The sequence below is a fragment of the Sturnus vulgaris genome, chromosome 1 (genome assembly GCF_052056855.1).
Source record: "Sturnus vulgaris isolate bStuVul1 chromosome 1, bStuVul1.hap1, whole genome shotgun sequence".
In the NCBI taxonomy this organism is placed as follows: domain Eukaryota; kingdom Metazoa; phylum Chordata; class Aves; order Passeriformes; family Sturnidae; genus Sturnus; species Sturnus vulgaris.
The window spans coordinates 18,959,201-18,986,831 of NC_142243.1; the positions used below are offsets into that span (position 1 = coordinate 18,959,201).

The following is a 27,631-nucleotide window of genomic DNA, read 5'->3' on the forward strand; positions in this document are numbered from 1 at the left end:
AACCCTGTTAATGCACTTATTTTCCATTCTCCTGCACTGTTTTCTTCCCCTCTGCATTAACTCTGTAAATGGAGGTATACAAAAGTCATAGCAAGTATTATGTTTAAAAGCTTCTGCTTTATGCAGCCCAAGAAGCACATCACAAAAAAGAAGCACAACTCTCAGTAATTTTTTATCTTGTAGGGTCAGTACAAGCCTCTCCTTTGAATTCTTGTCCATTACAACTATGGAATGCCTAAGCATTTTTTTCTTGTGTCTCTAAAAACCCTTGCTAGGGATCTTTGCTGCATAAATGTAGTTTCGTTAGTGGTGTCTAGACTAGATTTAATACTACACAGCTGCTAGCAATGAAGAAAGCTTTGGCAGTACCCTTGTTATTCCCCTTATTAAGTTCTCAGGATTTTTAATCACCATACTGCTGATTTCTGTGTAGATGAAGTAAAAGAAATTAGCTAAATCTTTTATGGTCTCTGTAGGTACCCACTGGTTTCAAAGCCCTGGCATGAATAGCTCCACACCCAAGATATCAAGCTGAATTATTAGAACTAGTCTTGGCTATGAAACCAGCAGTTAAATCCTCTATGAAATGCCATAAACTCTTTTTGTCTCAGTTCTTCCAATGTAAAATGAAATGTCTAGTGCTTTCTGATCGTATGTGTACATGTATATGTGTATGTATATGTGTATGTATACGTGTATATATAAATATATGCACACATATATACACAAGGTCCATCATGGTCCCCGATGTTGTAAAGAGGGTAGTAAAATTCTTAAATGTTTAACACTCATGAATAGCATGGAATTCATGACACTCAGTGATGCTAGTGCATCTAGCATCTCCCAAGAATTAAGAGTGAGTGAAAGCTGAAGTCTTGCCTGCCCTGGACACCTGTCAGTAGTTGAAATGAACTTCTCTAAGTTGCACATGTCTCCTCAGGGATGACAGAGGTTACCAGATTAAACTATAATTCCTACTTTTAGAGGTTATATTTGATTCATGTTCACATTTTAAATGGAAATCTCTGTGATGGCTGTAAGCAGACAGTGCTGATACAATACTTTGCAATGAAATAGTTGAAAAATATTCTGCCCACATGTGATGAACCATATTCTCTTTGGATGTTTGCTCACTTAAAGGTCATTCACTGCTGCCTGCACTGGATAAATAGTAGGATTTGAGGATCTATTTATCATAAGAAAAGGTTTATATTAGATTGTATGAGGGAACAGGATGGTAACATTCCATGCTCTGCAACTCTACATACATCTCTGATCACGGTGCTTCTTTACATGTTATTGGGTGGGAGATCTGAGAAAAGCAATTACCATGATGAGAGCCAAAGAGACTGGCTTCCTAGAGAAGCTGAAGAGATACAGCTACATACAGTAGCTTGGACAAGTAATTAATGGCTACTGGGACTGACAGAGGTCTTAGGATATTTAATTGGTATTAATGCAGAAGTGACAGAACATTTCAAGATAACGAAAGTGTAAATCTTTTGGAATGGGAAAATGTTGTGTAAGAGATGGTATTTAGGTCTATTGGCATAATCACTGTCAGTGTATTAGTTTCCTAGGTTTAACTTGCATTTTTTACCTGGGTGCTAGAAATTTGCTTTAATAAGAAGAAATGCAGTCAAAGTAGCATGAAAAAAACTTCTCAGTTATGAGAGAAAAATCTTCCTGAGTGGCAATTTTTATGAGCTCTCTGAAATGTAGTAAATCCCTGTCTCTTGGGACTATAGTAGGAAAATGGAAAGATGTAGGCAAATGCACAATAGCACTTTTAGACTGACAAAGAACAGACCTAAATTTGATCAGGTTTATTTATTTTAAATTGCAACAATAATCAAAACCTTTAACTTTTAAACACATTATCCTTTGACACATGTATAATGCAAAAGACACGAGAAAAGCCAAACAAATGAAATAAGAAAGAAATTCTACTGCCTTGAGGCACCCCTTCTCTTTGTTCTTCTGAGAGCTGTGCCCCAGAGGAAGCAATGGAGTGAGTATCATTCAAGTTCATTCTGCAATATAAGCACCTTCACCAGGACTGGCATGCACTTGCCTTGCTTGACCTACCAGCTCAGGATGACAAACTTTCATCACACACTTAAACGTTTGCAGCATGACTGCAAACAGCCAGGCATAAAATGCAGCCTCTCAGGAGCTCATTCCTAGAAAGTGGGGGGCAGTGGCTGGTGATACCAGGCTTGAGATGGGCAGCCACGGGGAGAGGCCAGGGTGCTTGAACCATGCGTACTGGTACTCTCCTTTTTGGCCAGGAAACAATTTTTGCTTCCCAGCCTGTCCTCCTGGCAAGAGAGATATGCTTAAATCCTGCCATTTGTTCAGAATAGTGGGTTTGAATTACTTTTCTGTTCTGTCTCTAGTGATGAAGTACAGGGCTGCTTGACAAATACTCTTGGACAGCACTGGCTGTGTAATTTGTACACATTATTGCCACATTTTTGTTCCTTGCTTCCTTTTTCCACTCCTGCACCTACATTTCTCTGCCCCAATCTTTTCCTTGATAAACAATCAATCCCTAACTACTTTCTCCCAGTTTGTGCCAGTTTTGGGATATTGATACCCATAATTGTTATTTCTGTTAGCATTCCTTAGGTAATCTTAATCTTATGTGTTCTTACTGCTCTGGTCATGCAGACACTGTTGACCTTGCAAGACTTGATTACCCACAGAGGTCCCCAGTGCTCCTCTCTAATTATCTGTGAAGTTTGGCATATGCCTGCTCCTTAATCATCTTCGAAATTCAGACCTGTTCTACAGTGCTCTCTGTAGCTTTGGATAGCATCTCACACTGTTATCACATCCAAAGACTTCTCAGGTTGGGTTCATCCATTGGGTTTTCATGCCTTGTTCAACTTAGCCCCACTGGAATTCGGTCCAGTAGCCCTGGCACCTGCCTACAGCCCACTCAGTCTCTGCTTTTTCTGCCTTTCTCTTATTTTACTTCATTTGGCATATTTTACCCTTTCTGAGTTTTGTTTCTTTTCCCACTTTTCAGCTTTCTTCCACTTAAAAAAGAAATGTCTATAAAAAAACATAATCTAAAAGAGCTATGTATTGTGGTCTTAATCTACATCTGGCTGTAATTGCTGAAAGAAATAATGAGTCAGAGTCTGGAGTGCCCTGCATGAGCTCTGATGTCATGTGTGATTTCATATAACAGTATTATAAAGGAAAATGTCAAACAGGCTAAATTTCCTTGGCTCAGTGAAGAAATCTATGACTTCCTGCACTAATGCACTGTTATTCTGACACATCCAGTAGAACAGTCCCAGCTCTAAAAGACAAGACACAGAACCAGATCCCTGATGTATGCAAGGATGAGGGTTTGATATATTTGAATGAATAAAATTACTAGTGTGAATATGCCTTAGATCAACATGTTTAAATGTGTTACTAGTGTCCTTACCAGAGTAGACTTCTGTAGGACTCATTATAGATCAGTCCCAGATAGTCTAGTCCCAGATTCCTTCAAAGGCCTGTAGCTCCTTAGGTCTCCCTAAATCAAAATTTCTAGTACTCTTAAAACCTGAGCTCAGTGCCTCTGAAAAACTGGGTCTGCCCTCAGTCATAAGTCACTGTTTCACAGAGCATCACATACATGAAAAGTAGCTCAGCTTTTGTCAAAAGAATCTCCAAGCCTTTTTATGTTCATAAGAAAATAATAGACAGAGATTTAAGTGCTTACATATACCATTCGTTTTTCGTCCCCTAGAGAGAAGGAATATCATGGTTGGTGAGAGTTAATGCTTACAAAATTGCACTATTTCATATAATTTCTTTTAGTTTTTTCAAGTGTATTTTAAATTTTAAAGGTTTCTTTTGTAAAATAACACAGACCCTTTGCTTTCTTCTATTAAAACCCAAAACCTAATAAATGTGTTTGTGTGTGTGTGTGAGTGTATGTGTCTGTGTTTATATGTATGTGCCCTCTTTTAATCAACAAAAACCTGCCTTCAGGGCAACATAGGCATTTATGAAGCAAACAAGACAAGGTTTGTGCCCTTAATACTAGATATCATTTGCCAGTTGGGTGAGCTTTAACACACACTGTGACTTGAAGACAAATTTGGCACTTTTTTTGGCCTCGACTGCAAAAAATGTTTCTACAGTATAGCTGACTTCCAATTTGCACAGTACTGATGTGTTTTCCTTATGATAAAATCCCAGTGCACTAGAAATGACTGGTGTTTCATTTCAGCTTTCTATTCCCCATGTTTTCTCCAATTCTTATCAGTGCTGATTGACACTATTCAATATTTTTAATACTTCCAATGTGATAAAGATCTCTGCCTTTCTTTCCCATTACCACAGCTGGTCTTCTCACATATATTCCAATTCCATTAATAGTAACATTTGAAAAATTGAGTAATGCTTTTTCATTTCATATTTTCTCTATCTATGTGTCTTGCGAAGATAACACTCCTCTCTTACTTGCTGCACATTACTGCCAACTTTCTAATGTAGTAATTTATAGTTCTCTCCAGACAGTTAGATGCATCAACTGAAATATGATTTACAGTTAATGAGGCCAGGCCACACGTTTTATTGTCTAAATTCACATTTTCCCTGTCATCTGTCTTCTGTCTTTGCATTGATGTACCTTATCCAAATCATCTACTTCGAGCAGTCATAGTTAAAACTTCAGGCTCTTCTGTCCTTCCTCCTTTGTCAGGTCACTTGTAATTTTCCAATGTATTCAAAGAGATTTCATAAAAGGTACTTCATATGGGATTTTTTCATCTCTTCTGCTTGGGTATCTCTTCCTGTTGTCTAATGACCTATTGACAGAAGTAGTATATTCCTCAGATAGTTTTGGTTTTGGTCCAGTAAGTCCTTCTCTCATAGTTTCCTGTCATTACTCATTGTATTCACTGACATCCTTCACTGATCTCATCTTTTCTTCTGTACATTTCATGCCAACACAGAGTCACTTCAGGTCAGAGTTCATACAGTGCTAACTTCCCCCTGCTGCTCCTGTCAGATTCCCTTAAATCTACTTTTCATCAAGACACTAATGCCAGGCATATGATCTAATTGGGTGGTATGTTACAGAGCCTTAAATATCCCTAAGCATTACTGAATTTTGCTCAAAAATGTTCTTTGTTTTCTTTGTTTATTTGTCATAATTCTCCTCTCTTAAGCTCCCGTATAAAGCTGCCTACATCTGCACTCTTGTACAGCCCGTGCCATTTCCTGTGGCATTTGCGTAATTCCTTTTGGTATCACAAGGCACTGTTAAGTCCAAACTCAAATCTCAGAAAAATTTCGCTGAGGAATCAAGGAAAAACTATATATTTTCTATCCCTATAAAAAATGTGGAATTTTTTCTTTTAGTTTTTCAATAACTTTTCCAAAGCATTTCAGTATTTGCAACTTAAAAAAAAAAAAAAAGAGAAAAGAAAGAGCAAAATAAGGCTTTCCTAAACTCTTGCCTTTCTATGTATCAGTCCATTCTCTCCATGCAGTCTATTTCAATTTCTAACAACAGATGCCCTTAAAAGATTCAAACATTTTGCAGATTTCTGTCAGTGTGATACTGTTTTGTTCTGCAGTTTAACTTACCTGACTAAACTGCAGGCTGCTTGGCAAAGCTTTCCTCTCCATCTTGTCATTGTCTGCTGTCTGATGGCTCTTTACAACCTGAAAATTTGGCACCCTTCTTGTTCTTGAGGAATACTAATACTTTAAACATGCTCGAATTCTTTTTCTTTTTTTGATATTAATGCAGTCCAGTTATACCCAAATAATGGGAAAAGAGAATATACACTTGTAATTTTAACTACAGCATTTTACTTGGTAACAGTATTTTTCATTAAATAAATCTTACTTGATGCCATTCAGGTGAGTGAATATGTTTGCCAATTTTTGCATACATTTTCTAAGCACATTTATGTTTGCAAAACTCTTAACTGATGATTCCACATTCTCTTCATTCCTACTTGCTTTCCAGTTGGGCAATTTTCTCTTCATTCTCATCTGTGATTTACACTTTGTTTTGATTAGCCACGCCATGTTATTCACACTTTGTTTTTAATATCTATTTCTCAAAGAAGTCTTTGTTTCCCTTCAGTCAAGAAACTAAGCATTCTTTTTCTTTAGTAATTGTATTCTTCTTACCTTCGTTTCAGTTACCTGTCCAATTTCCTCTTTTCATTTCCAAACATTTTTATTTTAGTGGAAACATCCTCATTATAGACAAAGATAATAGCAACATGGAAGGTTGTCCCAAATTTAGCATCAACAAAAAAATATTACTGACTTTACATATGTCCTTGTCCAAAATAAATTCCACGCTTTAAATTTTATTTTTACATGTAAATTCTGTTGCAATAAAACTATATATTTATTTTTAATTGTGGATGATAGTGACTTCTCAAATTGGTTAGAATGTTCAGGTTTATATAGAACATGTGTTCTGTCATGTTTTTTGTGAATACAGCAAATCCATATCAAAGGTGATCTTTTCTACTCGTGCTGCTTAAAATTCAAAGGTTTCTTTCTCTAAGTAAAGGTATTTGAGAATCTTTCAGGCTCTGATTGTTGGAAAAATTTGTTTCTCTGCTGGTCTCACAACCGCCAAAGAAAAGGGTGGCTTGGCATCCTGCTGTGTTAGCACACGACCTGCTCACATGCCTGCCTGCCTGTGCTTGCTGCAGAAAGTCTGGTGAGGAGCCCTGGGTGAAGTCACCCTCTGCTGGGACTTTGCATTTCCCCTACGAGGCTCCTACCCCCCAGCCAAGTCTCTGTAGAGAAATCAGCACCATGCTTTGGTTTTCCAAGTCAGTGTCCCAAAATGAGACCACTGATGGCACAGAAAGGAAATGGGATTTTGGCAACAGAGTGAGAGTTCATGATGCTTGGCACCAAAACATGTGATGAGGGTCACATAATACAACATAAAACCTCTTAGTAATGTAGCCCAGAATTTGCTGACTGCTTGTTAGCTACTGAACAATCCCAAACTCTCTGACCAAAACCCTACCCTATGTGTCCTCAGCTGCTTGTCCCAGATGACTAAAGGCAACTGTGTTTGAAAGGGGTCCAGGAATGTCTTTGTAGTGCCTTTACTTTCCACAGGTCTAGCCAACTGATTATGTACCAAGAACCCTGAAACTCTGAGCCAAAACCTCTCCCTCCTGGTACATCTTCTATAAACATGTCCTCTGCTGGATTTAAAATACGGCCAACACTGAAATATGCCACAAAAAGAAGCTTGAACAGAAGAAATAATTGGTTGAAAATCCTCTTAACATCTAAAAAATATAGCTTCTTCATTGTTACCACTAGTAAAGGTAACATAGGAAGGGAAAAATGCAAACTCCTTGCACAAACAAGAGGTAATAGTCTCTAAAGCCAGCTATGCATAAAAAAAATTAAAAAAATAAAGGCATTCTTGGTGTCTGTTCCTGTATTTCTCTAAGTTTCTAGAAGAATTTGAAGAACAGATATTACATCCTGATAAGATTGACTGCATTATATCCTGACAAGAATTTTTAGAGGTGGCACCTCTAAAAATTTATTTTTCAAATGTTTTTCTTTGGAAACGTGTACTTAATCTTGAAAAATAAGAAAAAGGTCAGTAATTTTACAAAATTTTACAAAATGAGCTACTAGTGAAAGGGAAGCCACAGCAAAGGTTCATCTGAACAAATATCTGTCTTATTGTTGTCATACATTGTGAATGTTAATATTGAGAGGTTTGTAACAGGAGAGCAATATTATTCTTTGGTCAGCAATGCCCTGAAACACTACTGCCTGAAGAATATGTCAAATAAGATCCTTGACTAATTTAATCAGAATTTTATTCCTCAAATATTGTTTGAGCATAAGCTTTATTAATATTCTGACTTTTAATGATAATTACTGCAGCACAATTCAGAGACTTCACTTTAAGAAAAAGTTTCTTTTCTTCCTTCTGTGATATGGTCACATCTACTACTTAAACCAAAGGAAAAAGAAATACTTAAAATCTCTCCTTCAGCATAACAGAAATCAATATATCTTGACCCTCTTCTGTCCCTGAAGCCCCAGGAAGGTGTCCACAGAAGTCAATAAAAAGCCCTGCAATAGACTTTCTTGCTATTTCTTACACACTTAATGTGTCTATCAAGCTGGTAAAGACATTTCATTTGCTTTTCCTGTCTCTCTCTATGGAAACGTTGCCATTTCCTTTTCAACTCTGTTGATTTACTCTTTGCTTGGGAATTTTACCTCTAAGTAACTCTGACCTTCAACAAGCACTTTTATGCCACTATATAGCCTTTCTCTCTCCAGATGTCAAGTTAAAATCTTGGCCATTCCAGGTGGGACATCAGAATAGGTGGAAAAAAGCAATTTTCTTCTATTTTATAGTTAGTGGTATGCCTTTCTCATAATTCCTCTCTTTGCTTTGGTTACCTGTAATTTAAACATGTATTACTGTTCCATTTGCTAAAATGTGAACATTAATCTTTGTCTCCTCAGGCTTCATTTTCGTACTAAAACAAATAGAAAGGATCAGCAGCAACCAAGCAGTTGTGCTCCTCTCCACGCCTCACTCCTATCTCTTCTCTTAAATTTTCTACCTGGATACATCAGAGAGCATTTCTTCAGCTCAGTTCCTGGGGGAGAAACCAGAACTGTGAGTTAGGTGGGAAGATATCTCATACAGTTGAGGAGAAAAGGCAAAGACACGAGAATGGGACTGAAAATGACCAATTGAGAGGCATCCAGTGCAAGTCAATGGGAAATACTGAGAATGGCGAGCTCTCTGATTTCTTCCTAATTATTTTCAGGGCTGTGACTTCAGACAGGGATTTAGCAGCAAAACCTTGCTTTCTGGTAACAGACCTAAATAATGGTTCTTCCCATGAACTCAACAGTGTTTTTTGGGTTTTTTTGTACAGGAAGAGGATGATGCATCACCTATTTTCTGTAGTAAGTATAGTTACCATGGACATTCTGAAAAACAGAAGAAAATTCAGTGTAGTCAGGCTGCTGCAAATTCTTTGTATTGCATTTTGAATAGTTTCCTTAATCCTTTGTCTGGATCTATCCTTAAGACGTGTCACTATTATAACACAATATGTTTGAATTGTCATTGTATTGGTGAGAAAGTTGGAATTAAACTAGGTATCTACAACATTTGACAGAAATTTTGTTGCTTATTTGAGTTGGAAAATGTAATTTATATTTATTTATTAAATGAGCTATGTTTGGAAATAATAACCAATATATTTCTGCAAGATGTGAACTGTAGCTTGCACCAGAAAGGCTGTGAAGAGAAAAGGAGGAAAGGTCAAACAGCTATATTGAGGTTTGTATATTAGAGTTCAAAGAGCAAGATAATATTCTCGTGCAAGTATTCAGGCAATATATCTGGGGTCTTAGAAGTGTGCTGCATTTGTATGAATGTTCTCATTTCAAAGCTTGGATTTTCATTGACAGCATCTTATGTAACCATTAGGCAGGTGTTAAGAGGTACACATACTGTGAGACTGTAGGGGAAAATGCCCTAAAAATATCAACAGTGAGCTAAACACTTCCCCCTGATCTCTGTGTGCCCTCTCCCATTCAATTTCTGGCACATAAAGTAAAATGTAACCTGAAAGGAAGAATGTGGTTTTGCAACAGGCATTTTTCAGAATGACTGAAACTGCCAATTGCTCTCTTTGAATAACAATGGACAAGAACCAACACTGAGATAAGTTTCCATCTCCAGTAGCAGGATGAAGGGAGAAGCAAGTCCAAATCATAAAATGATGATGTTAAAAAAGAAAATAAATAAAATCTAATTAATTAATTTTGACAAAGTTATCTCCAGTAAGGTAAGTTTGAGCAAATTTGAACATACCAGAATCTTAGCTAATTAGCTGCTTTAATATCTCTCTTCATCTCTTGTTTCTTTTCAGTACAACCATTCCATCTGTGGCCTCAGATTCCCTTCCAGCTCTAACCTTAAAGCTTAACCTCCTTCTTTGTCATCCTCCCCTCCAACATTTTTCCACTTTCTGACTATGCTACTGAAATAATATTCCTCACAGTAGTGCCTCCAAAGCACACTTCAGGAACACACAAACTAGGAAATACTCTGTGTGGCTGCTTCTCTGGTGTTTTGTCTATACCTTGTCTCTTCCTCCAGGATTTGCTCCTTGAGCTTACGACAGGTCCATGATTGTGTCTACTCTAAAAATGATGGGAATCCAGAGCTGGCTGCCAGTGGCTGTCAGATCTCAGACCCAGGAACAGATCATTGTGCTTGGGCTCTCTGCCAACATTTATAATTAATAATATTAGTTAGAGAACTAGTTAGGAGTTCTTTAGGTTTATGCAGTATAGTTTGATCTAGGAAGACCAGATCTAGGACGTGCTAATTTTAGACATTTAAACTCTAAGATTTTATTGTTTATCATTGTTTATCAAAATGAAGTAAAACCTCATGATAATTACAAAAAACCCCAACAAAAACAAAAACAAACAACCCAGGCATCTGTCCTCCTGCTTTTTCTTTTTATGGGCATTCCATCTCTCATCACAGTTTGTTCTGTTACACTGCCATGTGCTAATTACTTGTTGAAAGGCCATTAATGTGACTAGAATCTATGTAGCTATCATGCAAATTGAATCTGAAAAACGAACCTGAAATTTTCCAAATATAATTCTGTTAAGACTAGTTTATTGATTAGGGTCTGTGTTTTGTGCCAACTTGCCTGCTTCCCAAAGCAGAAGACTGCCATATTGCTGTGCTCACACAAGGCATGACTGTCTACATTGTGGATTGAAATGTATTCCATTCAGTTCATAATATATATCCTTTACAGTTGTCATTTTTTCTTAGACACTATCTTCATGGTATGTCACTTTTTCTTCTGCACAAGTCTTTCTTTGGGTGAAGAACATGTCTCTGATAGTAAAGTGTATGTTGCTTCTTCAATGTTTTAGAGTTTAAGCACACAAGACACATTAAATTTTATCAGCATCATCTAATCATGATATAGCCAGAGATCTGACAGATTAGAGATTAAAATTAAAGATTTCCAGTGCATATGTGTTTGTATAATTTTTTGCTTGTCTTTCCAGTATTCAGTAGGTTAGAGAGAAAAATAAATGAAAGAAATGTAAGTAAGTGATATTGACCTTTCCTTTTTATTTTTCAGTAAGTCCATAAATCTACTCACAGAAATTCTTTTGGTTCAGAAGTTTCAGCTGTTGACTGCTGTGAAGAAACACTTCATAGGTAAGCAATGAATCACTTAAATTTTCAAATTGAGAGTGACTCTCCAAATTAGTTCTGATGAGCAATCTGAACAGCACAGGTTCTGAAATAATCGCTCTTGCTCAGTTGTACCTCACTTTGCAAACATGGTTTTGAAAGAGTGAGGCTGAATATGGAGTAAGGGTCAATTTTGCAGCAATGAGTTTATCATAATTTACTTTCATCACGGGTTTTAGAGAGTGCTTTATGTCTTCCAAGTAATGCTATTTTCAATCCCACAGAAGAGATGAAAAAAATAGCCTCTGTCAATATTTGCAAGAAACCCTCAGTACTTAATGACTTCAGAAGAAGATACATGTTATTTTGTGTTGACATTTGGTTTTCACCAAAATTAGGAAATGTTTTGAGAAACTTTGGTCATAAAGCAAAAAGCAAATTATTCCCATTCCTTCACTTTAATGTTATTTTCTTCTCCGCCACATCCAGTACTGTCTCAGAAGCACATCCTTAGCAAACTTTGAAAGCAGTGTGGCAGTTTCTGAATTCTCATTCATAATACCACAACTCAGTCTGAGACAGAATTACGTGTAATTTTCATCAAAAATAGCTGGTTGTGTCTTTTATGTCAACAGAAACATGACAGCAATAATAAATTGGAAGGAGTGCAGATAAAATTAACTAAATTATTTAAGAAGTCACATGCTGGCTATGCAATGCCTGATTGCATTTCCCAGGACCTGCACATGTGAAGATGAATTTTATCTCCAATCTGTTGTTCAGTAGGTGCTAAGATCTGAGATCCAAGCTCAGCAGTATATCCCTGATAAATGACACACAGACTGAAGGAATCCATGTGTATGCATAACCATCTAAATATGTGCCATGCCAAAGTTAATAATTTATTGATAACTGCACAGACCGCTTGAAAATATCCTTCTTTTCTCAAGTAAACTGTAATTTATGCTCATTTCCCATGTAAAACCACAACTTCTTCAAGCAGACTGGACAATGTTTTCACCACAAGCGTAATGGCATCTGGACTGCTGGAGAGAATGTATTTACTCAACCCTTTATCTTATTAAAGTATGTGTGTGTATATATATATATTCACATATATCACATTCTGATGAAGATGATGTCTGAACTGAAACATATAGAAATTTCAAAAAACTAGAAGCTCATTCATTATAAGAAAAAAATATGGTAATCAGAAGTTACTTTGATATTTAACCTGTCATTATCACAAATCACAAGAGGGAGACTGAAAGGCTTTGCCTGCTGTTTAATGAATCAAGTTTCCTTTCTCTAAAAGTGAAACCTTATACACAAATGCCTAGTTGATCATGAATTAAAGAAATTGAAAATCTGAAATATGATCTCACACTTAGAATATTATGTAGTAGCTTCTACATTTATTTCAGAGCACAGAACAAGGTAGCTGAAAGAGCACAGCTTTTTAGAATTTAAAATTATGCAAATTTTCTGTTAATTTCATAACTTTCAAGTCATTTGTACATAAACCTCTGTGTCTAAATGAAAGCTCCAACATGTTTGTGTCGTCTTCTCAAATGATAAGCTATAAAATGGAACTATACATTTGTCCTTGATGACAGAAATAACCTTCAAGTTGGTCATGTAACTATGTGCTCAATTGATTCAGGACATGGAACTGCCCCCAGGGCTCCAGGCTGGCTTAAACCCATTTATTTCACACAATCACGTTCCCCCTAATATTCTCTATTGCCTTGGTTGAAGAACATGTCACATCTCTCCTCAGCAAACAGAAGTGACAAAGTTTGAAAAACCCTTCCTCTTCCACTGTGCAGAGCACTCTACCTGCAGGGAGGGAGCAGAGTGATGCCTTAGGGCAGAGCATTGCCTTAGCAACTGATTTTAAGCCATGGTTGACTTCAAATCTAAAATTTAGCTTTGCAGTGAAATAAAGAAAACCAGATGGGAGTAGGTGGTGAAGAAAGAGCCTCACAGATTATTCTAATTGAGAACCTCAAGGGTTTTTACCTCTGCTCAAACTCAGATGTGATCCTGGTATAAACCAGCAAAATCACTTAGTTGAAAAGGGTAATACTTACTTCTCCAAATGAAAATGTTCTGTAATGTATTTTCTATCTTGTCTTTCTCAAAGTTTATTGAACTCATCGACACTCAGAGAACTAGAGAAAAATAGCTAGAAACCTTTTCTGCCTTCACCTTTAATTTAACAGAAAAAAGCCAGAAGTTTTCTTTTTCATGGTGTTATGGTCTGAGAAGTGTCCTGCTGGGAATCTGCCCTGCAGCTTGATAGTACAAACTTTGGATTTTTAAAACCAGCTGAAATATCTGGCCTTGCTACTGACCTATCTGTTTGAAGTGTGTGCATATTAGTTGAGGCTAAACTTTTGTTCGCAGTGAATTAACACAGCTCAGAGAGAAATCTCATGCTGTCTTACTGACCCAGGACAGCATACTGATGGGAAAGCTACCTTTTCCTGAAAGCTAATATCTATCTTTCAGCTTATTGCTATCATATTTCATGTTGTTATTCATGCAAATTAACTGATTTTTTTTCTTTATTGGATCTTTTACAGACATATGAGCTCGATTGCATCCTATTTATATTTATAACAGATTTTATTGAAAAACGTTGGTTTGTGACATTGGTTTATATTAAATGTATAATTTTAAGTGATTCTTTTGTTCATGAATTATTATCTTCCATAAAGTTGATGTCCGCCTTAAATGTAATGGACCCTAACACTGGATCAGGAAATAGCAACAGTGCAAGGGACAAAAGATGCAAAATGTTCTTGTGCATCTCTCCAGCAATGTGGTCAAATGAATGGTTAGAGTCAAAAATGACTCATGCACTGTGGATCTCCTAAGAAATTTGGTTATGCAGCCTTGACAGGCATCTTCCTGTACTCTTTCCTTCTCTTGAAGAAAATGCTGCTTTGCTGATGGAAAGCACCAGTTTATAGCTTACCTTGGTGGGGTGTATCCTCTGCTGACATGGGGTTGCTGTCTCATGCACCCTCATGTTCCTGGGAAGCTGGTCTCTCCAGGGCTTGGCTAGGACTGGAAAATCACTGCTTCTCTCCAGGAGTGTCTGTGTAGTTTATTTGCCCTACAAAGCAACAGATCTGCTTTTGGTGTACCCTCATCATGCATCAGCTGCCATCGACTCAGTCATGAGCAATTCCATCCTGCTCCATCAGGGACAGGCTGTAAACCAAGCTGCCAGGGCACAGCCTCTGCCCAGGCTGACAGCCACAGTGGACAGCAGCTAATGCCTGTTGTGATGTCTTTGCCTTGTGACACCTGTACATAGAAAGAAGCCAGCAAGTGCCACTCAATTGCTCTCATCCTCACCTACAACACCCCAGTCATCTATACTTCTAAAGCAGACCATATAAACTCCGAACTACCACATCTTCTGGAGAAGCAGTTATGGGAAAAAAGAAATTTGCAGCAGGTATTAATTTTATTTGAGAAATATAGTGTAGCAATGATAAATGTAATTTTCTGTAAACAAACTGTTCAATTGAATTAATGGTTTAAGTTATTTTTATAACATTAAGTTTGGTAAATACTGAAATTACAAAAGTAATCTGGCAAGTCAGTAAAAGGTTCCTTTTATTTACACTGATCTAAAACAAAAACATCTGCTGCTACTGTTCTTTATATGTTCCCTTCTGTGCGGTACATTTTTTATTTTGCTTTTTACTGAAACACAGCCTCTGCTGAAGACCATAAAACAACAACTTAATTGCTGTGTTGATGCTTTCTTGGATCCCACTGACTTTCTTGGGCAGCCTATGAGCCCGATCAGAATGTAGAAATTTGGCACACCATAGTTGTGTGAAATGCTCAGGGACAGGAGAAGGACAGGAAGAAAATGTGGAGCTGATGAAACAGACAAGAATCAATTCACCAGCTTGAAGGCAAAATAAATGCACTAACTGACAACAAGTGCTTTCTAAATACTTTGAACTAATTCAAATGACAGCCAAATAAACAAATATTAGTGTTGATAAATACTGAGGAAGGAATAATTTTTTTCCCCCACTTTACAAAGTGGGGTAAATGTCCTGAGAAGGGGAGACTTCCATTCCTCCACCCTTGCCTGGGATTTTTAGCTGATTCTGTTCTACAACCAATAGACAGTACCTCAAGTGAGAGAAGCAGAAAACAGGGGAAATTAATTTCTATTGTAATAGCAAGAAATTCAAGCCTGAGCTTCCAGAGAGATTACTGCTTCTCACAGGTGGTTGAACCTGCTTGGCTTGCAGCCCTTATGCCTTATACAATCCAGGGAGCTGGAATTGCCTAAAACCTAAAAACACACTGCCACTCTTATGGTTTCATTATAGCTTGGGTTTGCTAGCTAATTCTCTTTTTATTTTTTTAAACTTTTTTTTCCAAAAAATTTATTTAGCATTTTCTATATTTGGAATGATGGATAATGAAAAGTAGGATATCAATATGTTAAATCTGTTTGCTTGGGTTTGCTAGCTAATTCTCTCTTTTTATTTTTTTAAACTTTTTTTTTCCAAAAATTTTATTTAGCATTTTCTATATTTGGAATGATGGATAATGAAAAGCAGGATATCAATATGTTAAATCTGCTTGCTAAATTATTACAAATATTTTTTTAAACTCTGCACTATTTACCAACATTCTTTATATAATGTGTACAGATACTGATATAGGCAATGTAGTTTGTTCTCCCTTTGAGTTTGTTTTTGAAAAAACTGAAAGAATTAAAAAATGTTTGGAATTACATTATTTAATTAATGTAGGGTTAGTACATTTTCAGATCCGCTGCTTTAATGTATTGCTAAATAACAAAAACAAAAGGTGTACTTCCAGTAAACTGCTAGTGATGACCTACCAGCTATCACTGGTTTTACTTGAGAGTAAAAAAATTATCAGATGTGTAAACATCCTGATAAGAAAGGACCATAAAAGAGCTAAAATCCTGAAGAATTTAATTTAGAGAAAAGAGCTTAAATCTTGTATTGACACTTGCTTTTCTAGATGTTTTTCTTCTTGGAGTAAAAAGAGAAAATACATCTAGATTAATAAAATACCAGTCATATAAGCACAATGAAAGAAAGGAAAAGAAATATTCATTGGAAATGACAACCTTAAGGATTTATTTTATGTGAAAGCTTTTGACAAAATACAGGAATAAATTCCTAAATTATCGGGAATATATATGAAATTAGGCAGGTTTTTTGCAATTAACATAATTCTAATGCTACACAGTCAAGACAGAAAGGTCACTGTTATTCTGTTCAAAGGAACAGATGTGTTTCCATTTCCTTGGTGAATTGTTTCTCAATACTGCATTAATTTGGGCATATGTGCTCCTGAAGGAAATCCACCAAAGGATAAAACATATCTATATATTGCTGGCAGTGTTTGTCAATTTTTTCTCTCCATGAAATATATCAGCTTTTGTTAAGAAAAGTAGCTCTCCTAAGAACAATAAAACTCTCCATGAGCCATAAATGTTATGGTGAAATTCTTATCATTTTTGCAGCTCAGCCTTCAAATCATAATTTGGGATAGGTTTGGGAAATTTACAGGTTGAGATTAAGAAATATAAAAACACTGTCCTCCTAGGAGGGAGTTGGATTAGTGTTAGCACTTCTCCAAAGGGTGTCTTCTGTCTCTTAAGTAGCAGAGGCACTTCTCTGATTTCTGTATCTCAAGGGGGCAAAGGAGTTTGTCGTTTGAATGGTGGGATTGATGAAACTGGCTTCAAAGCAAATGATGAATTTTTGACAGCTCCAGCATTAAATATCAGCTTAAGATAGTGGAATCTTTTAATTCTTGAGCAGGCAACTGGGTATTCACTCACAAATGAGCTTTTTCTTCTGTTTTAAAATAACCTGATGTAGTACTTCAGGGTGTACAGGTCTCAACCTTTCTTCACTATCAGGGAAAAGAAATTAATTTAAGACACCTTCATGTTTTTGCAGTATTGTAAAATACTGAAGTTCAGACTTTAGTCATTTGAAAAATCAAGCAAAAGGATTAAACTTTTAGTATGACCTTTTATGTGATTACATTTGCAGCACCAGAAGGAACAGTACTCTGTCTCACTGAAGCATATGACCTTGAGGACCTCTTTCACTTGTGAGCTTGCTGCTGAGACCTGTGTGTTATACTGTCTGTAAAAATCCTGGGAGAAATATTTCATTTTCCTTGCTGTCAAACCTTTAAGCTATCTAATTGTCCACTTGAAATTTGTCATGTACACAGAGAAATCAAACGTGTTGGAGAAAACATGCAGCCCACCATTTTAGTTTAGTGATCATGAAGCACTCAGTTAAGAGAGATTTATCTTCATAAGCTACTCCCTCTTTATCTATACAGTTGTCATTTCTACATTGCCAATAGAAGACAAACCACTAAGATAAAAAACCCCTTGCCAGTTAGAATGACTGTATTTATTACTGGATGCTAAATCTCATATTTGAATATTCTTATTTACTAAGAACACACTGAGATCATAAACATGTTCATTATTTTTCAATGTGTTAATGAATATATATTTTTAATGAATATATTGTAATGAATATATTTTTAATATATTATTGAATTTATTTACTAGGGGTACATGTTTTGAAATCAGCAGAAGACAGAGTGTCTGAATCCCACTAATAGCAAGAAAATAATAGCTAATCATTATTTAGATATGATTACTGCATCTAAGGCACAACCAAAGAAGAACATCTTTTTGAACATTGAAGAATTTGGGCAGAGTTAAGAGCAGTGACTCTTAAAAGCAACTCCTGGGCTCATTTCAGTAAAGCTTCATTCAGTCAGATGGAGCTTTCGTGAGCTTGACTTAAATGGGGGTCCAACATTTTCTGTACAACTTTTAAAAACTGAATCTCTTTTACCCATGTGGTTGGTCTAGGTTCTTATCCAAATTCCACCTGAAAGGAATCATAATTGATATTACTAACTAAAGAACAGATGCACTGATATTCAGGCATGTCCCTAGGTGAGCCAGCCAGCCAGTAAACAGTGGAGCTGGGAAGCTTTTATTCAGACTTACTTCAAAGGCACTAAGGTCTACTGCAGCCCAGAGAACAAAGTGAGGGTCTAGCATTTCTAATCCAAAAGGTAGACAATGCATAAAAAATAGTTCTAGTATTTTGAAAAGTAAAATCTTGAATGATCTTTATACACAAGCATTAAAGAATGGAAAATGGATCTTTTGTTTTGTAGGTCACCTTTACGACTTCAAGCCATTAAAGAGAATTTTGCCTTAAGAAATTACAAATCTAATGCATTTTTGTGGCTTGTTCTCAGAGAAAATAATTTTTCACTTTGATATCAGTTGGAATGCATTGGCAAATTTGGTACTGGACAAAGCTGGCAAGAAGGAACAGTATTTAGCAAAGTTATGTGCTAGGGTAAGCACATAAATGTTAAAGGTTGTTGTGTACATCAGGAAAATGAGAGGGTTTAACTCTCTAAGTTTGTTTTAGCTCTGTGATGTATTCCCAGGACTCTATTAGGGGTACTGCCAAAATGGACTCTTCCAGAAAGGCTTCTCTTCCCAGCTTCCCGAGTGGGAGGTTTAAGCCTTGCTTTCATGACTATTATGGATCAAGGTGTTGAGCCCCCATATATGCAGGAAGGAGCTATGGACAAGTGGGGATATTTCACAGGGGCAGTTGAACCTGCTTTCCTAAAGCAAGCTCCTAGAGTTGAGATGCTGCCACATTCACAGCACGACAAGGACAGCATTTCTTTGTCCTAGAGCCTCCTTAGGGGTCAGGGCATGGTGATTTTCCCAGGATCACAGACGAGGAAACAGGTGGGTAATCAGGGAACTGCGTGGAAAACTCCCAGATCTGTAATGGCCACTAAATGTACTTTCTCTTGTCGTCTGGCTGTATTTATCAGCTATATGTGAATCTCCAGGGTAGAAACCACCATGTTCATCATGCTATCAGCACTGACAAAAGGAAAAGATAACATTCGAGACAACCCTTATTCTTCTTAAAACAAAGACAACTCCCTCTTTGCCTTCTGCAAAAAGAAGCTGATAAATATGTCTTTTTGTTCTCTTTCACTCTGCTTATTCAGAAACATGTAGGCACTGAACTGATATCTATCTGCAGTGTTTTAATATAACTGTTGAGGGCAAGGAGTAAAAAAGAACAAGGACAAAAAAAGCTTTTTCTTCAGTTGCTCATAACAGTGCCAATGGCAAGTTCTGCTTTAATAAAAAAAGGAACACTTCTTCTGCCTGTTGAAGCAGAAAGAATATATTGCTGAAGAAAATAAATCAATGTAAATTATTTTAAATGTCCTGCATTACATTACTCCAAGTCAGACAAAAAGGTGAAAACCATGCTGTATGAGGTGGAGAAAGGATGCAGCTAAATAGAAAAAGGCATTAATTATTTAAAAGCTAAGGGATGACAGAAACAATTCAACACAGTTGCAGATGACTTATGATCTGAGAATTTGCCTTACGAGCTCATATAACATAAAGAGAAGTAGCTGGGTACTAATGCAGTAAGGTGATGTGAAATAATGAATTAGAAGGAAAAGAACAGCAAGTGAGAAACCAACATCTGTGCACTGTAGTGAATTCTATGCTTCTAGCAAGTTTACACCTTTGCCACGACCTTTTAAGCAGAAGGCACTGATGAGTCCCAAACTCTGGGCCTCTGAAGCTGTACTCGACTCGGTGTGATATATCCTGTGTGACTCTGTGGTCCAAGGATTCCTACACGATAGAGGGTTTTAGCTGCAGTGCAGTGCTGGGCATTCCCCACCATCTGTGACCTGCAGTCCTTCCTCATCTCCTCTCTGGCCATTGGAGACACCATAGACAAGCGGAAAAAAATAGAGGGGCCTTTGTAATTGGCTGTAGCTTTGTTCTGTCTCAGAGGACGAGGACAAGAACTGCTTTGCTCCATAGCACACAGAAGTGTTACTGCTCTTGGGTGACTTAGATGCCTTAAGCTACCTGGGGCTGTTTCTGCCAGGATGCTGCAGTCAGCACATACCGCAGGTTGAATGAAGTGAAAAATTTGCTGTGGTAATAAAGTGCCCATAAGGCTGCTGCAAAATCACTCACACAGCAGGTTATGGAGTTAGGGAGCTCTATTTTGTCAGGAGGTATGGGAGCTTCCCTGTTGCCCCCAAAACAAACCTTCAAATTTTCTTATGTTTATCAAGTTTCAAGTGACTGCAGTACAGCTGCTTAAACACCATGCAATCTCACTAAAGATGCCAGCTTCGTTATATCTTAGTGTGCAAATAATAAATTGTTATAAATGGAAGTTTAAACAGTTGTGTAAGTTAACATGAGTCATGTTACAGCATAGCAATTTTAAAGAAATCAATTGACTAAAACCAAATATAATAAGGCAGATCAGAGAATAACTAGAAAGGAGTTCTTGTGTCATATGTCTAAATAATGATAGCAGCAGAAATTATAAATTGTAAAAAGGACCATAAAACAGCTCAAGAATACCTTACCCACCAAGCCTATCCCCTGTGCAAAGACTAAGAATGAAACTCAATAACATGCATTAGTGTGCATATATATGTTTGATTTTGATGGGTCTACTTATCAAGTGAAATAGCCTGAGGAAAGCAGCTGCCCTTAAGTGTAATTAAAATGGAAAAGATGTTGTTTATTTATGTCTAAATCACTGGCCTTAATCAGACATCTCAGGTAATATGTAATCTATAGCTCAATGAGATCTGCCCCTATGATTCAGCTGTAAGGAGTTGCCCTTGTTATGGAACATTTTTTAGGGAGAATATGATATCATGTTGCCTACATCTGTCTGTCTACTTTAGATTGTTGCTCAGGGGATAATAAAGATGAGGAATGGCCAGCTTGAACATCCCACTGATTTGATTTGTGCTGTTTTCTTCTTCTGAGATGTGCACACTTCTTAACTTCATGTTAAATCACCAAGCATTTGGCTGCAACAGACATTTTTTTCCAAAGGTGTACCTGTGCTATCAGCAATCACATTAATTGGAGTGCAATAGCAGTGTATAATCTGGACAGGCTATAAGCAGGACTCCATGAGAGAAGCGTGTGCAGATTTCGGATTGTTATCTGCACATTCTGGTTTTGCTCTCTGTACAATAAGGGACTGACTGCACCTCCAGACTTCTCAGCCTACATCAAGATATATGAATGTCTGAAACACCTGAGGGAGAAGAAAGGAACACCATAGTGAGAAGAAAATTCCCTGACATTCTCAAAAAGTTATAAATACGTGTGTGAAGGACATCCTGAAGTAAAATAACCTTGGCTACCATTTTCACACTCATGTAGGTATTTCCTGAAGAAGAATAGTGATGAGTATAGGAACAATGATGAGCTGAAATGACAAAGTGTCGATAAGCCCCTCAAATTTGGCTTTTTAAAGGTCAGAAAGTTTTTAACATTAGAGCATTGGAGGACTGGAAAATAGTATAGCACACGCTATAAATCTTCTAGCAAATGCCTGGAGAAAGCTATAAAAGAAATCAGTATTACAACATACATATGATTGAATTTCAATGAATCATCATTTTATTGTGGCCATGACATGAAATCTCCATCTTCCTCTGAAATGGAAGGTTAAGAATGATACACTACTTTACATTTCCCTGATGTTTATATAAAATTCAGAAAACATCATGAAAGAAAGCAGAAAAATAAAGCAGACATATTAAAAACCTTATAAGATAACGGTTCTGTTATACAGAATATTGATCATTATTGATATTTAGTCAGCTGGAAAAAATCCCCACCTTAAAATCTTTCTTTCCTGCATTCTAATCACACTGGAACAATCAAAACTGCCTTTTTTTGGGGTGCTGTAGCTTTATATATAACATACCTAAACAATATGTCCAAAGATTTTTAGACTTTAACCATCTGAGAATTACAATACAGACTCACCATGAAATGCTGAGCCTGAAATGTTCACTTATATAAAAGTGAGCAGATAAAAAAGGAGAAGTTCCACACATTTGCCAGACTTTATAGACTCAAGTGGTCCATCTCATGAACCAGATAATCAGGATATATCAGTCACTTCTGCTTGTCTGAAAATCTTATTAAGAGTGTATAATGCTTTTCCTGTCTCTTTTATTGTTTTAAGTAAGGCTAGGTAATAATAAGGTCTTGTATAAAAATGACCCCTGCTTATTCAGTGGGTTTGGTTCCATGTTTAGCTCATCTATGCAATAATACATATGGTTAAGTAGGATGGGTTTGTAATTATCACTTTGCTCCAGGCAGCACAATTTGTCAAGGCAATAAAAGTGAGTAAGCTGGAATGTAGCCGGGCTCACACCTCATCAGCAGATTGTTTCCTGCAGCCCAGCTCCTGGAGGAGTGCTAGATGTGAGCAAACCCATCGAGGGCAATCAAAATGCGCAGGTATTACTCAAGGCTGAAAAGGAAAACACTCCTGTCAGACCTCTGACATCATCATTCAGCCTTATGTGACCTGCATTACTGGAGCTGATGTAGAGGGAACAAAACTACCACATAGACCTTCAAGGCCCAGCAATGATTTTTCTGGGGTAATACGTCGTCAAAAATACAATTAGGTTGATGTCCTATAAACAAATTAATTTTTTAAAATTACCATGCAAAATATATGGGTACTAACACTCTTACCAGAAAACTTGTATTATGACTCTATATTAGCTCAGGGTTATAATTTTTTATTTTTTTTGCCAAGCTACTGGTTCAGAGCCTTAGCTGTGTGGATAATCTATTTAAATTGGCGACATAACCAATTTAACATAATCGTATTAATCCATGGTGTGAGCAGTTACCAATATGAATTTGGCCTGGTAGGCTCTGCACTTTTTGGGAAACAAAATAGATATATATATTTAATATATTTTAAATTAATAGATTTAGAGGTTAGTTTCAACTGTTTTTTTCCAGAAGCTTTTACTGAGTTCAAGAGCTTACACAAAATTCCTCCCAGATAAATTTCTTCCCCTGTGTTCTATTTCACTAAAGTGAGAGATTCCATTTTATGGTAAACTAACTAATTTAGAAATTTATTTAGCTATCTCTAAGTCCCAAAATGAATCCAGCATTTTCTTTGCCCTATTTCTTGTTAATCTACAGGCCAGATGCATTATCTCACTTCCAGTTCCATTGAAATGAGAAAGAGGATTACTTCTTTTTAATTCCCATTTGCCATCAGTGCAGCAGTCCTGGAGCATTAGAAGTCCATCTCTCCATTTATTTTTAGTACTCTGATAATTGCCCACAGTTTGGAAACAACTTCTGCAATACCCAGTGCTGCAATATGGATCTTCATTCAAGTATTAACTAACCTATCTTGGCCTCATTTACCATTTTGACAAAATTAAATTGGCAATGTTGAGTTTGAGTTTTATTTGAGAGCAGTAGAAAGAAAGTGACTTTTTGCTGCTCAAAACTAGTGAAATCTTATAAGGAAAGACCAGTTCTCTCTTTTAATTTTTTTTTTAAATGTTGAGATAAAAGACTAGCCTTTTGATTACAATGCTAGGAAACAGCATTTCTTGAGTTACTAGCAATAGAGTGCATTGCCAATGGGTCTTGAAAGTCTGACTGTGTCTGTAGCCAGCACTTCAGGAGTCCTCCCAGGGTTGTCCTGCACAGACACCTCATTACTTTCTGGCACATCTGTAAGGATGAATATGAAGAATGCCTGGTTTTGCTGTTGTTCAAATCACACTCGGATTTTGAGCCTCTTAGGGAATCAGATGCTGCTCTTTCCTGGTGTTTCCATCCATATTTCTCTTGTGTTCATTTACCTGCCCCTACTCCCCCTTAGACTTGCTCACCTGGCTAAGCTTGCTCACTCTCCTAAATCCTGGGAGCTCCTGTTAGCACTCCGGATATAAGGTTGTGTTTTTCAGTTTGTAGTATTGTCCCCATAAAACCATAGAAGAAAAACCTGAGCACGGGAAATCTCAGGCTTTGCAGTAGAAAACTTAGAGCTGTGAAGGACTTGGTTACAGCAGCTCCATGGTAACAGGTGAGCAGCTAAAATCTTCCTTTGCCCATGCTTCAAATCAAATAGATGTGAACTAGCTGGGTACATGATGCAGGGTAACAGACACTACCAGGGTGAGGTTGTGCTGACTTGATTTTAGAAGCTCACTTAAGAATATAGATTTTAAAATTAATTGCTGCGGTTCCTTGTATGCATGCATTTTAAATTATTTTCCTGAGGTTTTAAAGCACTTCGGGTACAAGAACAACTTACAATTTTTTCTTCACTTTTGTTACTGTCCACTCAGCCCTATTAAGAATCCTAAGGGTGTGTCTACTTTCATGTTGGAAATTTTATCAAACTGAACATTTCTGTGCTCGTTAGTACTGAAAAAAAGAAAATAGAAACTGTAAATAGGTGGGAAATTTACTTCAACCTCTTCCAACCATATTTTGTTGTGCTTGCTTTGTGTATGGTTGCTCTGCTTCCTGTGCTCTTTTTCCACTGCTATACCAAGAAGGTTGATATTGAAAACCCAGCAGGGACCCAAATCTTGCCAAGGTAAATCCTGACTGATATGAATGGTAACAGGATTTTGCAGAGCCATTTATCACAGAAGTGAAGAAGTGAGGAGTGCTTCATTACCAGCAGTCAAACCACCACCACCACTATCGCCACCACTAGAAATGGTGCTGTGTGAGAAGAGCACATTTTATACCTGCTGGGTTTCCATCTCTGTTGTGACAAGAGCAGAGGTGGCGAATGCCCTCTGGGGTGCTGTAGCCTTGAGGTGACCTGGTGGCATGTGCCCCTTCCTCCTGCAGCCCAGCCTCTTGCCTTTGCCCACACTGATGACCAGCTGCCAGCTGCTCCCATGTTAAAGCTTCCTGTGAGCAATTCACCAACTGGAAGTCGTTGTGAGGATGTGCTCATTTCCAGAGCAACATGCTCCCTCATCACTCTCTGCTTGGACAGTCATCAGATCATAAAATTCCTTTTGTAAGCTGGATCTCTGTTTTCCCTTTTAATGCAATAACATGTACCTCAATGCAGGGAACTTCACTGGTTGCTGGCAAGGTTTTCCTGAAAGGGATTGTGTCTCTGTTTAAGTCATATGCATGACACAAATTTTCATCCTGAATAGCTGTGTATTGCATTACATAACCCCTTAAAAGAAAAAGAAAAGAGCAACAGTTAAAGCAGCACTTATATTTATGAGCAGTTTTTCATGGTATTAGGTTCACTTAGGCCGTAATGCTTCTCTGATACAGATGCTTAATCTGCTCTTTATTTTCAAGAAAGCCATGCAAATGTCATCCAGTAATTCTCATTTCAAATCTACCAGCACACTCCCCCAGACCTTTGGCTAATCACTGTGATAAATGTTTTTTTTTTAGAAGTCTTTCCTTTCAAATGATGCACAGAATTAGCTGAGCCTTGTTTTGTGTTTTTTGTTTGTTTGTTTTTAGGTTGGGGTTTTTGTTGGCAATGGTGGACTTCAACAAGACTGGCTGCTGTGCAGAGGCAGAAGGGAAAGCATCTTGCAGATTACCATAGCTGATGTATCTGTTCTAAAGGAAGAAAGCAGCAAAGGGTGTCTGAGCTGATCTGGGTATGCACAAGTATCAGTAAGGTGACTGGGTGCACCTTAATCTCTTCTCTTTCTTTCCAGGTGTGCATCCCTTTGCCTCCCTAGGAGGTGCTGCTCAGATGGTGCACCCTGGTTTTGGGCACTTCAGTAACTGATGACTCTCTGTGGCTTGCATATCCCAATTTAATCCCAGTTTAGTAGAAGAGAACTAAACCTTTGCCTTCATTCAACCATTGTGGTAAGTTGGATGATTAATGAAGAAAGATGCTTGGTAGTGTATTTAAATATAATTCACTTTTTTCCCCTCCTCCCTTTGAACATTTTTTTAGTAATAACTGTAAAAAGATGCTTGTATATGGGATTTTTACCTATAAGTTTTTTTAGTATTTACATGCCATTGCTAAATGTTTGCTTAAAATATTTGAAAATTTAGCAGTGGACTTTGTGCTAATGTCAAAGATTAGTGATATATGGAAAACTAACTTCAAAAACTTAAAATTATTTTACTGAAAATATACAGCACAAAAAAGTGGCATGCTACATGCAGTCAACAGGGGAAACATTAATGCTGTCAATCCAGGTAGGCATTCATATATTGAAACCTAATGAAAAAGATTTGCCTTTTATTAATATTTTGGGCTGCTGACTATGATTACAGCTTCATGGAAAATGAAAGGCAACTCCTCCTTTATTCAGATGAAATGTACTGCCCTCTATTTAATACTCACAATCATTCCACAACATTTTTTGTGAAAATATTCTAGTTTTAGTAGATAAGATGAGGAGTATTTATTTTCTGAGCATAGTTTTACTCATTCTTTTCCCATTGCCACATGTAACAATTGACATTCATTTGCAGTACTTCAGCTGAGCTCTCTGCATGCTGTACAACTATTAATATCCACTGCAGGGAGAAAGAAGGAACAAAATCACAGAGCTCAGAGTTTCTCTAAGCCAAACCATCATTATTCAATGTAGAGAGATGTGACAGAACTTTTACTGAAACAACTGTGTCTATAAACCTTGGGTTGTTTATACATTATCTTAGAAGGGGAAAGCTGACAGATTTCCAGACTGCAATAGGCAGTGGTTGGAGAGAAGACATGGACTAGGCAAATAAAAGCTCCATACATCATTTAGTTCCCAAAGTACAAGGTGACTGTTCTAAACCATTAGAATGGACGACAGCTAGACTAGGCTCCACACAGCACTTCATTGCTTCTGCAGTGAAGGGTTCGTCTGATCTCATTACTGCCTTGCCCACGATTTCCTGTTCTGCAGTTTGGCTTTTCTCTGTGCTTATGTGTCTGCACGTTCTCTATTGCTCATGATGCTCATCACAGATACCTCAGCATCCTGGAGGAATGCCTTACCTCTCCTCACTCCTAAGGCACCTAGCAAGTTAGGGAACAGCATACTGTGATGCAGAGCTTTTTCACACCAGCTCCAGGAGCTAAATTCCAAAAAACGGTTTCCAGGGAAATGTATACCTAAATTTATATATTGGTGAACTGGATTCCTGAGGATGATGCTGATGAAAACTGACATAATGTAAATGGGCAAGGGTATTTTATGCCCAGTCTGTTGCTCGTAAATGGCAGCATATATCTGAAAATCCACATCTTACTGATTGTGGGAATCTAGCATCCCTGATTTAACTGTATATTTGAGACAAAGACACAATCTGAAACTGCTTGGTACTTCTACAATTTCCAATGACACATTTGGACTGAAAAATTACATCTTTAGGAGAACTTTTAGTTATCTGATCTTATCTAAAAATTGCAATCACTCCTCAGGCTTCTTGTCATG

General features: G+C 37.3%; 1 long non-coding RNA gene across 1 annotated transcript in view; it reads left to right on the forward strand.

Moving 5' to 3' along the window:
• The window catches only part of LOC148225097 (uncharacterized), a 51,142-nt gene extending 24,515 nt beyond the window's left edge, over positions 1 to 26,627 (forward strand). Inside the window, exons 4-5 of the long non-coding RNA XR_015802054.1 lie at positions 8,503 to 11,254; positions 25,901 to 26,627. This is a non-coding gene — a long non-coding RNA (uncharacterized LOC148225097). The remainder of the gene's footprint in view (positions 1 to 8,502; positions 11,255 to 25,900) is intronic.
• Positions 26,628 to 27,631: the final 1,004 nt, after the last annotated feature.